Genomic DNA, 15,046 nt, shown 5'->3' on the forward strand with positions numbered 1-15,046 from the left:
CATTTCCTGGTTGTCTAGGGTTAGGAATCAATAATATCCATTATATTTTCCTTTTTCATGCATAACCAAGGAGTAAAGTTGTAAGTAACAAGCATAACTGGCCAACAACTATACCGACTACTCAAATTGGAGAATGAGTTAAACTTATTTGTAGCAAGGCCTAACCTTAGATTGCGTGGATCTATAGAAAACTCAGGCCACTTTTTATCAATTGTTTCCTATGCAACAGAGTCAACTGGATGTCGAATTTTTCCATCAATACTTTTATGGTTCCAATGCAAACATAAATTTACACTAACTTCATTTATTTTAAACATCCATTTAAGTCGTGGAATGATAGGAAAGTATCTCAATACCTTCACAGGAACACCTTGTTTGATTTGATTTGTTCGTTCATCAATCTTCCATCTTGAAGTCGTATAATGAGGACAACTTTCTAACTTTTCATTCTCATTTCTAAATAGGCAACAATCCTTAACACATGCATGAATTTTTTGATAGCCTAAATCAAATTCCTTGAACAATTTTCTAACTTCATAAATAGATCTTGTAATAACATTGTCCATTGGGAGCATGTCATGCAAAAGCCTTAAAAGGTTGGTGAAGCTTCTATCTGACCAACCATTAAAGGTTTTCAGTTTATATAATGCTACAATTGCTGACATTTTCGTATACTTTATACAACTTACATACAACGAAGTATTGCCTCTTGAACCTTTCGAGAAAAATTGTTTTCCTTCCTTGATGTAGACTGGTCATTAATGTTGTCCTCTTCTACCATATATGTGTTCTCATAGAATTTTGTTGCTTCAAACATAAAACTATCATCAACTCATTCTGGACTTCATCCCCTTCATATACTTCTCCATGATGACACCAAATATTTTATGTAGGGTCAATTCCCTTAATGACCAAGTGCTCATTTATGATTTCAAAATCACAATGTCTCATATTTCTACATTCTTTACATGGGAACAAAACTTTATTGCCATTTGACTTCATTTTCTTCATTTTTTGTAGAAAATTTCATCTCTTTCCATATATTCATTACTAGCACTATTGGACAAAGTCAATTTTGTTAATTATGCATCAAAAGATTAACTTAAAACTAATAGTTAGTTACTTTTATACCGATTTAGATGCACCCAATCTTTGCTGAATATTTTCAAGGTGTTGGTAATCTCTTTGGATGATTAGTTCAATCGCCAATGATTTGGTCACCAAACACTATTTGAGAAAAGATAATATCAATTTTCAATGAGCCAACCTGATGAAATTCATAGGCCTTGCATCCTATTTCTGGGATGGTAAAGTAATAAAGAATTAAACGTTTAAAGATTTTGACGGAATCCAAATATATTAATTATAAAAGACAAAGATGGACGTAGACAATGTAATCAAATTCTTTGTTTGATAAGTGTTGCACGGGATGGTGAACACTCCTAATTCCTTCTATATGCAGCAATAATGCCTCTGTCTTTTGGGTTTCTAATCTCCTCTCTCTATGAGCTCAACTCATTTAACTCAAAATAGATTGAATTTAAACATAAAGGAAACAAAGGATGACAAAAATTTTCAAATTAATAAGAGGGAAGAGTATGTGAAAAGTGTTCACCTTACAACTCTCAAATATGTTGTGTCTCTGAAGAAGGTGAGAATGTGAAATCAACGGCTACTTTGCTCTAATGTCTAATTTTTCAATGAACTTTTTTATGGCATACCTCTGAAAAATAAATATGAAAAGAGCCATAGAAAGAAAAGAGTAAAGAGAAAGGAAATCGGTGAAAAAGATAGATAGAAAGCAAAATGAAAAGAAAAAAAAACTTAATACAACCACAACCTTCCAAATCAAACTTTCACCTATATACTAGTTTTACAGTCACAACATTCAAAAGAACACAAAATCCCCCCAAAAAAGAAGTAATTGAAATTTACTGTTTGGTAACAAAAATAGTTTTTCTCTTTTCTTTAAAGTTCAACAACATATAAAGTATTGAGAGAATTTGAAATGTTTACCCTCGACCTCATGTCTTAACTAGTTGAAATATCTCATATTAACATGTACCACAATAATCAATACAATTCTTTTAACTAGTTTCTTCAGTATGATGAACACTAAGCGTAATAACGTAACAAAAATAATGCCCGAGTTAAAATTCTCCATGGTCTCTTTCAATGTTGTACACTTGGTAACTTTGTATCCAGAAAAAAAATAGACCATAGATATATATTGGAATCCAAGAAAAGAAAATAGTCAAAAGAAGAATAATAATACATAAATAAATAAAGAGCTGCTTTTCAAGCAAAAAAAACTTATATCAATGGCCAATGAAGAAACCCAAATGAATCTGCTTTCCTTTTCCCCATAACATAAAGTCTTATTAACTTGTGTTCTAGACCTTTCTGCAAAATGAAACCTTAAAAAGGATTACACAAACCATGTAAAAGAACACAAAATCCCCCCCAAAAAAACACAACATTCAAAAGAACACAAAATCCCCCCAAAAAGAAAAAGTAATTGAAATTTACCTTTGGTAATGGCGAGCTTCGTCTTGCGAACGAATGGAGATCTTATGTTTAAATGAAATAATTTGTTATAGTATGAATGCAAATTTTCTATTTTGAAGAAGACCATTGGTGTTGGAGATCGTGCTTGGCTTGCCATATTTTCAATCCACTAAATAGTTTTAAAAACATTAAAATAACATAAATACTTGAATTAAGAGTTAAAGAAAGTTCAATTACACTTGATTGACTGAGAAAGAGATGAGTCCATTCTCCTAAAACATGTCAGAAAGAGATGAATGTACATAAAACTCATATAACATATAATGCCTCTATAAGAGAGGCAAAATTCTCTAGGAGAAATTGGGAACTAAAGCTGAGAAGGTGGGGCTGTGAAGAACATCACATGTTGCATATGTAAATATGGATCATAAACTGTAAGTTTGTAATGACTTTCATAGTAGACTAGTTTATGGTTTTCACCCTTTTTTCTTGGGTAATATTTCTTACACCAATGATATATATGTTTCCTCACCATTCTTAAAAAGAAAATGCCCCTAGAGACTAAACTCAAATATAAAAGACCACACAAAACTTTAATATATATTGACTTAGAAGGAATAACTCTTGTTTGGTCTAGAGAATGTATACAAAAGTTTATCCTGTTTCCTTAATTGAATATGAGGGAACATTATTGGTTGCCATGTTGTTCTTCCAAGCATAAAATTATATAAAAAAAATTCCACAGAAAACATAACTTTTAAGTGATCAAACATACCTTGACAGCAAGTTGCAGAAGAAGAATACTACCTTGACAGCTTCTAAGTTTCCAACAGAGTACACAAGCAACAATGACCAACAACAAGAAGAAATGAAGCAACATGGTTAGTTTTAGAGATCAAATCGATGTTGAGATAAGTAGAAATATATTGAAGAATTGGAAGAGATCATGTAAGTACTCACCGCAGAAGGAGATCTGCGCTAGGTCAACGAGTTTGAACGAATTTGTGCTTAGGCAAGGAGATCTGCGCTAGGTCAATGAGTTTGAACGAAGGAGAAGTCGAAGGAGTCGAAGGATATCAGATCTGTGCTAGGGCAAGTCTACACGAGGAGTCATTAAACGATCCGTTTGAACAATAGGATGAACGATCAGTTTGAATGATAGGATGAACGACGACAAGATGAACGATCAGTGTTTGAACGATCAACCAGTGAATGAACGATAGACGATGAAAGATCACATTTGAACGATCAATGTGAATGAACGATAGGCGATGAACGATCAGGCGTGAATGAACGATAGGCGATGAACGATCAGGTGTGAATGAACGATAGGCGATGAACGATCAGGCGTGAATGAATGATAGGCGATGAACGATCAGGGGTGAATGAACGATAGGCGATGAACAATAGCGATGTTTAAACATCCAAACTATATATTATAACCCTTATAATATAAATGATGCATGACTATGTTATTAATGTATGCAAGCATATATTATAACACTTATATTATATGATGCATGGGCATGCTAAAAAATTGAATCATGCAACTATATATTATAACATTTATAATAGAAATGATGCATGAATAATGCATAACTTATGGTGGAATTTTACTATATGACATACATTATGACATATATAAATAAAATTAAACCATACATCAAATGCATCGAGCCATCCAAAACCCGAACCGCCTGCAAATCACTCAAACCAAGCGAATCGGATGCGAACAAGTTGAGCCACAAACCGAACCGTACGCGAACCAGTTCAATTTTTTCGTCTCGAAGCGTTGCAACGCTATGACGTAGTGTTGCAATGCTACGGAAAAGAAGATAACTTTGATGTTAGTTTATTGGTTTTGTGGGTTAATGCTACTAAATATCAAATAAAATATCTCATATTTTATTAAATAAATAAATCATTTGTACATTACAATTACAAACTACAGGACCCACGAGATTTAGAGCATCAACCTCAATAATTGATAATTTTCTCTTACCCGTAGTCATGTACCTACTAGAGGTTAGTGTCTCCTTTGAGATTCACAAGAGGTTAGTGTCTCCTTCGGGATTTACTAGAGGTTAATGTCTCTTTTGGGATTCATTAAAGGTTTGTATCTCCTTTGAGATTCACCAGAGATTTGTGGCTCCTTCGGGATTCACCAGATGTTGTGATTTTCTTCAGGACTTCACCATATGTTGTGATTTTCTTCGGGACTTCACTAGAGGTTGTGATTGTAGGGATGAAAGCTCTAGTGCAGCGAAAAGTAAAGAACCAAAACTCATCATTAATTTGGGATTTCTAAAATACCATACACTGGGCAATTCAGAAATAATGCAGAGATCAAAGAAAAACAAAACTTAGCCTAATGTAAAATTAAAACCTAGGTTAAGCATGCTTAAAATTAAAAAAAAAATGGATAGAAAACCTTTACCTTTGTAGAACCAAGTGAGAATCAAATTCTCCAATTGAGATTTTAGAACACCACCAAAAGAGCAACCTTCCTATCCTTTGAGAAACCTTTGGTAATTTTTGGTTTGTGGGAACCAATTGAATTGGGAAAAAGAAAGGAAGTAGGAGGATTTTTCTCTGAGAGAAGTGAAAAGGCCAGAACTATTATGTGCATGATATTTCTCTTTTATCCTCTGTGATCAAAATAAATTTTTTTTATCAACCGAGATAGAGAGGGAGAGAAACGTGGAACCACCCACGTTTCTAGACAACTCTCCTATGTAAGAGTTATCTAATTAATTAGATTAATTATTAACAAATAAATCATTAATTTAGTTAATGACTTCATTTAAATCATATCAAATAAAACATCTCTCACATAATCTATTATTTTAGTTCAATTAATTAAATTAAATAATTATTTAACTTCTCAATTAAATTATCTCCAAATTAGATATCAAATAGTTAATTTGGCTTGCATTTGAATCATATTCAATTGTATTTCTCTCGTAACCTATAGTTTTAATGTGCAACAAATACACATTAATTTTAACCTATAGTTTGAATATGAATCCAATTTATTAATATTTGAATTCTTTCAAATATTTAATTTTCCCATCAATTAATTTTGAATCATATCCAAAAATAAATTAATATTATAAAGTTTAATCAAAACATAAACTTTATATTATAATGTATCATTATACATATTACTTCCCTAAGTGAATTTGAATATTTCAAATTCTGTTCAAAGCATAGTTACCTCAATTCCCTTTACAAGCTAGGAAGGGGACCTCATGGACCTACAGATCAAAAGCTCAAACAATATGAGATTAATTGACTAACTCATTAATCAATTAAACAATATTCATTAGCTGTGGGTACACTCCACTAAAGACCAATAACTGCACTCTTTTCACTGCAGATATATTTCTATGTCCACGGATATGGACCAATGACAGCAAGTTAGCCCTTCACAAGTGTTCGTAACACCAGTTGGGGCCAAATTACCATTTTACCCCTGGGTTACTTCTGTATCCTTAAGTACCGGTGCTCCTTTAATGAACAACTTATTTATGATCCAAGCATTAAATAGAAACCCCTCTCAGACCAGTGAGAGTTATTTAGGCAAGATAAATACAAGATAAACAATAACTATTTATTGCAGTAAACATTAATAATACTTTATTAATGATCGGTCAAATGTTATATTCACTATCAACGGGTTTTAAGGCATAAAATCCAACAGTGATTTCCTTCGGGACTTCGTCAAAGGGTTAGTTATCTCCTTTAGGATTTTACTAGAGGTTTGTGGATACATCTCATCTATGGTAGGACGGGTTCAATTATCCATTAGATTGCCATCCATGATAATTAGAGGTTTTATGCATGTTATACTAGAATGTTGCATTTATTGGACATAAATGTATAGCCTGACCTTGGTAGTGGAGTTACTTACTAAGTATTTTATACTCATTCTTTATTATGTTATGTTTTTCAGGTAAAGACAAGGGCACATCAACGAATGTTAGAAGTAATCTGTGATCATGTCATTAAGATCAGATAGATGCTTCTGCTCATGTTTTCATGTTTCAATGTTCTTAATTCTAGTATTGATGTTTGAACTTAGAGTTATATTGTTTGAAATTTTTTGTTATAAAGCTTCATGAAATTTATTTTGAACTTATATTTAAGGGGGAACCTAACCAAAGATTTTTAGTTATTTAGATATTACAAAAGCTATTTATTTATTAAAATTACTTTGATTTTAGTTAAAATTTATAAGAAAGTTGTTTTGAGATTTAAGCATGTAGTAATGTCTAGTATAAATTCTAGAAAGTTGGGTCGTTACATATAGACTCCATTTCGAAATTCACGGCTTTGACTCATTCAACTTTAATGCTTGTATGCAAGAAGGGGCATTTGTTAGAGAACATGTTCTCAACATGATGGCCCACTTCAACGTGGCGGAGATGAATGATCCATCATCAATGAAGCCGGTCAGGTTAGCTTCATCTTGGAAAATTTATCTTAAAGTTTCCTATAGTTCCGTAACAATGCTGTTATAAACAAGATTGACTTCAATCTTTAATGAAAACCAAGGAACAGAAGGGTGATGCAAATTTTGCTTCATCCTCTAAGAAGTTCTTCAGAGGTTCGACCTCTGGAACAAAGTCTGTGCCTTCTTCTTCCGGCACCAAAAGGTGGAAGAAGAAGAAAGGTGGAAAGAAGAAAGCTAATCCACCAGTCGCTGCCCAAAAGTGCAAGAAGGCCAAGATTGCAAAGAGAATCTGTTTCTATTGCAACCAGAAGGACATTGGAAAAAAAACTATCCCATATATTTGGCGGAAAAGAAGAAGACTAAGCAAGGTAAATATGATTTGCTTGTTGTAGAAACTTGTTTAGTGGAGAATGATGATTCGGCCAGGATAATTTATTTGGGCGCCACTAACCATATTTGTTTTTCATTTCAGAAAATTAGTTCTTGGCGGCAACTAGAAGCTGTGGAGATGATGATGCGAGTTGGAACTGGGCACGTCGCCTCAGTTACAGTAGCGGGAGGACTTCGACTTTATTTACAGAAATCATATGTTATACTAGATAATGTATTTGTGGTTCTAAGTTTAAAAGGAATCTTATTTCTATAAAATGTCTGTTAGAACAAAATTATACTCCTTTTTAATGTAAATAAAGTGTTTATTTACAAAAATGGTGTATATATTTGTTCTGAAAATCTTGAAAATAATCTTTATGTGCTAAGACTGTTAGCAACTAAATTCCTCCTTAACACTGAAATGTTTAAAACTATGGTAACTCAAAATAAAAGACTTAGAATTCTACAAAAAAAAAGCCCAACTTTGGCACCTGAGATTAAAACACATCAATCTCAAGGGAATTGAGAGATTGAAAAAGAATGGACTTCTAAGCGAGTTAGAAGAAAATTCTTTACCTGTGTGTGAGTCATGTCTTAAAGGCAAAATGACTAAAAGATGTTTTACTGGAAAATGTCACAGGGCCAAAGAACTCTTAGAGCTAATATATTCAGACCTCTGTGATCCGATGAATGTAAAAGCAAGAGGAGAGTTTGAATATTTCATCACCTTTACTGATGATTATTCAAGGTATAGGTATGTTTATTTAATGCAACATAAGCCCAAATCCTTTGAAAAGTTCAAAGAGTTCAAGGCCGAAATTGAAAATGCATTAAATAGAAAAATTAAGACATTTCGATCTAATCGAGGTGGAGAGTTTTTGGATTTTACATTATAGAACTATTTGATAAAACATGGAATAGTGTCCCAACTGTCAGCCCCTAGTACACCTGAGTAGAATGGTGTATCAAAAAGGAGAAATCAAACCCTGTTGAACATGGTTCGGTCTATGATGAGTTATGCTTCCTTGATTTATTTTGAAGTTTTGCTGTAAAAACTGAAATGTATATTTTGAATTTTGTTCCATCTAAGAGTGTTACGAGAACACCTTTGAAGTTATGGAATGGCCGTAAAGCTAGTTTACTTCATTTTAGAATCTGGGTTTCCCAATACATGTGCTTGAGGCAAATCCTAAGAAACTAGAATCTCATTGAAAACTGTGCCTATTTGTAGGCTACCCCAAAGGAAAGAGAGGTGATTACTTCTTCGACCCTAAGGAAAATAAAGTGTTTGTGTCAATAAACACTACTTTTCAAGAAGAAGATCACATAAAGGAGCACAAGCCCCGCAGTAAAATAGTGTTGAATGAACTTTCCAGAGAATCTACTAAACCATCTATAAGAATTATTGACGAACCCAACACCTCAACAAGAGTTGTTGAAGTTGGATCATTTAGTAAATAAAATCCACCTCAAGTGTTGAGAGAGCCTCGACATAGTCGGAGGGTTGCGAACTTGCTTGTATGCTACATGGGTTTAACAAAAATCCTAGATATGGTAGCTAATAGAGATGTTGAAGATCCATTATCTTACAAGAAGACAATAGAGGATGTTGAAAAATATGAGTGGATTAAAACTATAGATCTTGAAATGGGGTCCATGTACTTCAATGCAATTTGAGATCTTGTAGATCAACCTTATGGGGTTAAACCTATAGGTTGCAAATGGATCTACAAGAGAAAATTGGGTGTTGATGGGAAGGTGCAAACCTTCAAGGCTAGATTAGTGGCAAAGGGTTATACCCAAGTTGAGGGAGTCGACTATGAGGATACTTTCTCACCTGTTTCCATGTTAAAATCTGTCCAGATCCTCATATCCATTGCCTCATATTATGACTATGAGATTTGGCAAATAGATGTTAAGACTACTTTTCTGAATAGCAATCTTGAGGAGACCATTTACATGTAGCAACCTGAGGGATTCATAACCCAAGGTCAAGAGTAAAAGGTTTGCAGGCTTAATCGATCCATTTATGGACTGAAACAAGCTTCTCGATTTTGGAACATAAGATTTAATACTGCGATCTAATATTATGGCTTTGATCAAAATGTTGATGAGCCTGTGTATATAAGAAAATCATCAACAGTTTAGTAGCTTTTCTAGTATTGTATGTAGACGATATCCTACTCATTGGGAATGATGTAGGTCAACTGGCTGAAGTTAATAACTGGCTAACGACCCAATTCTAAATGAAAGATTTTGGAGAGGCTCATTTTTTCTGAGAATTAAAATCTTTAGAGATTGAAAGAAAAAAATGCTAGCTTTATCTCAAACATCGTACATTGACAAAATATTTGTCAAGTAATTCGATGCAGAACTCCAAGAGAGGTTTACTACTTTCAGACATAGAGTTATATTGTCTAAGGAACAGTGTCCTAAAACACCTCAAAAGGTTGAGGAAATGAGACAGATCCCCTATGCATCGATTGTTGGCAGTCTAATGTATGTCATGTACTAGACCTGACATCTGCTATACGCTGGGATAGTCAGTAGATATCAATCTAATCTAGGATATGATCATTGGACTGTCGTTAAGAATGTCCTCAAGTATCTACGAAGAACGAGGGACTACATGCTCGTGTATGGTTCTAAGGATCTGATCCTTACATGATACACGGACTCTGGTTTTCAGACTGTTAAGCTAGAAAATCCACATTAGCTTAATGGAGAGACAGTAGTCTGGAGGAGTACCAAGCAGGTGTGCATTACTGACTCCATCATGGAAGCGAGGTACGTAGTAGCTTGTGAAGCTGCTAAGGAAACTGTTTGGCTCAATAAATTCTTGACAAATCTAGAATTCGTTCCAGACATGTCAAAATCCATCACACTTTATTGTGATAATAGTAGTGTTGTGGCTAATTCTCGAGATTCTAGGAGTCCCAAATGCAAGAAGCACATAGAGCAGAAGTATTATCTCATCCGAGAGATTGTGCATCAAGGAGACATGATCATCACACAGATAGCTTCAGAGCACAATGTTGTTGATCCTTATACAAAGGCCCTCATGGCTAAGGTGTTTGAGGGTCATCTACAGAGTATGGGTCTATGGGACAGACTGCGTTTAGACTATGGCAAGTGGGAGATTTTTATTGGGCATTGCTTAGTTTATTGTTTTGTATACTTTGTATAATAGTTTGACTTTTATATTGTACACCCGACTAGTTTTAGGTCAAGTGGGAGATGGTTGGGGTTGATACCCTAAATCTCATAGGGTCCTATAGTTTGTAATTGTATTGTACAAACGAAGTAGATGGATGATTATGATAAAGAAAAACTAAACACTTAAAAAAAATCAACTCGTTTGTGTATCACATTAATAAGAGGAAAAGAGGGGTTGAGGGAGTATCAAAATAACTCTCTCCACATTTTTTTAATTTTCAAAAATTCAAAAAACTGAATCTTATATATATATATATATATTAACTAATTTAATATATATTATATTAAACTATATGTTATATTACATATAACATATAACATATGGTTTATATTATATCATATATAATAACTCATAGTTTATTATTCTCTCAATATAATCTATAATATTAATATGAATCATATTCATATTAATTTTAACCTATGGTATTTATATGAATCATATTCATATTAATTTTAACCTAGTATTTATATGTATCATATTCATATAATTAATATTTGAATCATATTCAAATATTTATTTCTCTCATTAAAACTTTATATTATAAGTATTATATACATTACATTAATTGTATCCTATACAATTATTTTCCTTTAATTAATTGAACAATTCAAATTAGTCCAAAATTAATTTGATTCTCATTAATCCATATTGAGCTAACAAGAGAACTTTATGGACCTCCTATAGATTGAAGCTCCAATGATACTTGATTAATTGATTAAACTCTTTAATTAAATTAATCAACATTCATTAACTGTCAGTCACTCCACTATAGATCAACAGCTGCACTCTTTCGCACTATAGATATATTTCTGTGTCCACTGGATTTAACCAATCAACAGTATGTTGACCTTTCACAAATTGCTCTTAAGTACAACTGGGTCAAAATTACTATTTTATCCTTATAGTTACATCTAGCTCCTTAAGCACCAGTGATCCCTCTAATGAACAATTAATTATAGTTAACTATAACTTAACCCCTCTCGGGCCAGGAGAGGGTGAGGTGCCTCAAGATGTGTATAAGAGACAGGGGAAGAGGAAGGGGGGAGGGGGAGGGGAGGGAGTGACACCACATTGTTCAAGACCTGGAATTAGTCCTTAAGGGAACAATTTATCTACTTACCCTAACAATGGGAATGAACGAATTCCTTCTTGTGTAGCTATATTCCCAGCTCCCCAATCAAACGAATCCCCAAAATAGTAGACATATTGAATTAGTAAATCTAGCCACTCTTATCCATGCAAATCAAAGGACCGCCCTCATAGGCAAGAGTTCATAACTCACTCAGGACTAAGATCAAGTCACCTATGAACATCTTGGTGAAATGTAAGTATCTTCTAACAATGGTGTTATAAAGAGAGACTACATTTTGTGGTCCGGTCTTATACAAACTCTTTGTATAGGATACCCCCCTCACATGTCTACACATGAATGATCAGGATCATATCATTTGTAATACTTTACAACAATTGTAACAATTACTACCAGATTGTATCTATAGTGTCACCAGGATAAGGTATCCAGCCTTATCCATCTACTTCAGACCATTTAGGTTATTACTTAAACATGATCAACTTGTATGTCTCCATATACACGTTTAAGTTACATCGAATAATCTTTGACCTTAGTTTATTGGTTTTGGGTTAATGCAATTAAATGTCAAATCAAATAACAGTTAGTTTATTAAATAAATAACACGTTTGTACGTATATAAATTACGAACTACAAGACCATGAGATTTAGGGCATCAGCTTAAACAATATCATCTCATAAACTCATAACATGCATAAATAATTTTTTTTAACAATCAAAACATATCTTTTTTAAAACTATTTGACAAAAATGGAAAATAGTGTTTTAAATCTATTTTACTTGGCATAAAGGTAGTTACATAGCTACTTATCTCGAAATAAAGCCCAAATGTTTATCCAAACAAACCAACCTCCCTTTTTTTTTCTTTTATCTTTATGAATCCTTGAATTAAACCCAAACTATAGCTTAAACCAAATCTACTTTAAGACTTCACACAATAACCCCAACTAAAATCTTTTTGAAACGATCTTTAATCTACCGGACAGTGAGCCAAAAGTCTCCAAAACTCAATTCTAACATCAACATATTACGGGTAAGCCAAAACTTAAACCAAAATTCGATGATTATTCAAGACCCTTCAAGAAAATCCTCAAAACACCAAATATTTTACCCAAAACGAAGATCTAGTGAAGAGCGATGGCGTGTGACGACAACATACAGCTGGGTCAACGACTAGAGAGAGAGACTATCAACGACAATTACAATATCGTTTGGCAACTAGGCAGAGGCGGGGCGGAGGTGTGTAACAGACAAACGGTGGGCACTGGGGTTTGTACGTGGGTCTAAGGTGAAAAGAATTAAATTTTGATTTTTTAAATTTATATATATATAAGGCCACATTTACCCCAACTGAAACATGATCCGTAAAAGTGGTCCCTAATTGATTATGTTCGTCGTTGCCTGTATTCCTTAATCATGATAAATTATGGAGCCCACCTCCAAATTTGTTATCAAAATACACAATCTAATTGAGGAATGGAGGGTGTTCAATTTAATTGTGTATGCAAATTACGTGAGACCCACTATCTTTACCGACATTGTTACAAATATTGCTTATGTAACTATATAAGAATTATAAATCTAACACATTTATTGTTATATTTATATTTACCATTATCATAATAATAAATATGACAAATTTGTAATTCTAAGTAAACATGATAAAAAATAATCTAATTCCGTTGGCGATTCAAACTTATTATGGTTCATTCATCAATGGAACTTCATAACAAGTACACTACTTTTCATTACGGTTTGGTAAACGTGGCCTAAACGTAAATCTACCCAGGTTTAAATATTTTCTTTTTTCCTTTCCAAATTGCAGGCCTCTCGCCAAATATTTACTCAAAACAACTTCAAATCTTTTGAATTTTTTTAAACCTTCCCCTCTTAAATTTTAAATATTCCAAATCTCACAAATTTTTTATCCAATAGTATCCAAATAAAATCAATGCTCAAATAATGATTTCAATTTTGGTTAAAAAAACCAAAATTAAAAGGAAATTAATCCCAAATAATTTAAAATAATTAATTTTAATTTACCTTAAATTCGGGATGTCATACATAATTTTCTCCGATAGTTCCTCCATAGCACATTTATTTATTTTTAAGTGTTTTAAAAATGTATTTTTAAGCATCAAGAAAGTCAATTCAAATCCACCTCAACAGACTACTTACAATATTGATTAATACAATGAAGAAAATGGTATTTGTTACAATTTAAACTAATTTGTTTAGTTCCATGAAGTTTGAAAAAAAAAACTATTCGCCTTCAAATGAGTGCTAGACTTTCATTTTAATTTAGTTGATGTTGAATAAAAATGGAGTTTATTGGTAACAATTCAATAGTTCAAGAATTTTATTGTGACAATATAAATCATTGCTTTTCCATTTTGTAATATCTAAGAGTTAATTGCAATAATTTTTAATTTTGCTAAATGATTGGTTAAATTTAAAACTTGAAAGTAATTTTGATGACCTCCAACCCAAGGGTGGTTTTTCTTATAAATTATAAGGTAAATGTCAATTTATATACCTAAATTTTAAACGTTGTATCAATTAAAACTCTGAACTAATAATTATATCATTTTAAATCCAAAACTTTCGTAAGTGTATCAATTTATACTCTCCTTCAGATTTCATTCAACCAATGTCGTGCAAGATTTATAACTTGAGTCAATTAAACTTCAAATGTTTTTCCCATCCAATTTAGACATTTCATTATGATTACCTTTGAAAATCATCTATGCATTGATTTTCAAACGTGTGTAGACTTCTTCAAATGTTGGTTTTAGAAAATGAATGATTAGAGTAAATGCATGGACAATTCTCAAAAGAAATTATAATTAAGAGTCTAAATTGATTCATTTATGAAAGTTTAAGGATTTATTTGATATAATTATAAGTTTCACATATAAACGTCTATCGAAATGTAATGAAAGGTATAAATTGATACAATTATAAAAAAATTAATTTTTAAATTAATGCAATTATTATTTCCTAGTTTATATTAATATAACCCCTAAAATTTAGTGTTTAAATTGATATTTTTCCTAAAATATAATCTAATAATATGTTACAAATATTTAATTAAAATGCCTCTGGCATGCAATAGCACCAGTGGTCTAGTGGTAGAATAGTACCCTGCCACGGTACAGACCCGGGTTCGATTCCCGGCTGGTGCATTCTTTTTACATTTTTTTTTTGCCCCAATTCAATCAGAACCATCCGTCATCATCATCACTGCCATTGGTTGGTTGGAGCAAACCCTTTTTCCATTTTTTTTTTTTTTGGAATTTCCCATTTTATGTAATGGTATGATATTATCTACTTTAAACATAGATTTGATAGTTTTGTTTTTTGTTTCACCTAGAAGGCCTCAATACTATACTATCAAGATAGT

The 15,046-nt window shown here is 32.6% G+C and overlaps 1 non-coding gene across 1 annotated transcript; it reads left to right on the forward strand.

Annotated features, from left to right (window-relative positions):
* Positions 1-14,757: 14,757 nt before the first annotated feature.
* On the forward strand, positions 14,758-14,828 carry TRNAG-GCC. The gene has a single exon. It is a non-coding gene; the product is annotated as a tRNA-Gly (tRNA).
* Positions 14,829-15,046: the final 218 nt, after the last annotated feature.

The sequence above is a fragment of the Benincasa hispida genome, chromosome 1 (genome assembly GCF_009727055.1).
Source record: "Benincasa hispida cultivar B227 chromosome 1, ASM972705v1, whole genome shotgun sequence".
Classification (NCBI taxonomy): Eukaryota; Viridiplantae; Streptophyta; class Magnoliopsida; order Cucurbitales; family Cucurbitaceae; genus Benincasa; species Benincasa hispida.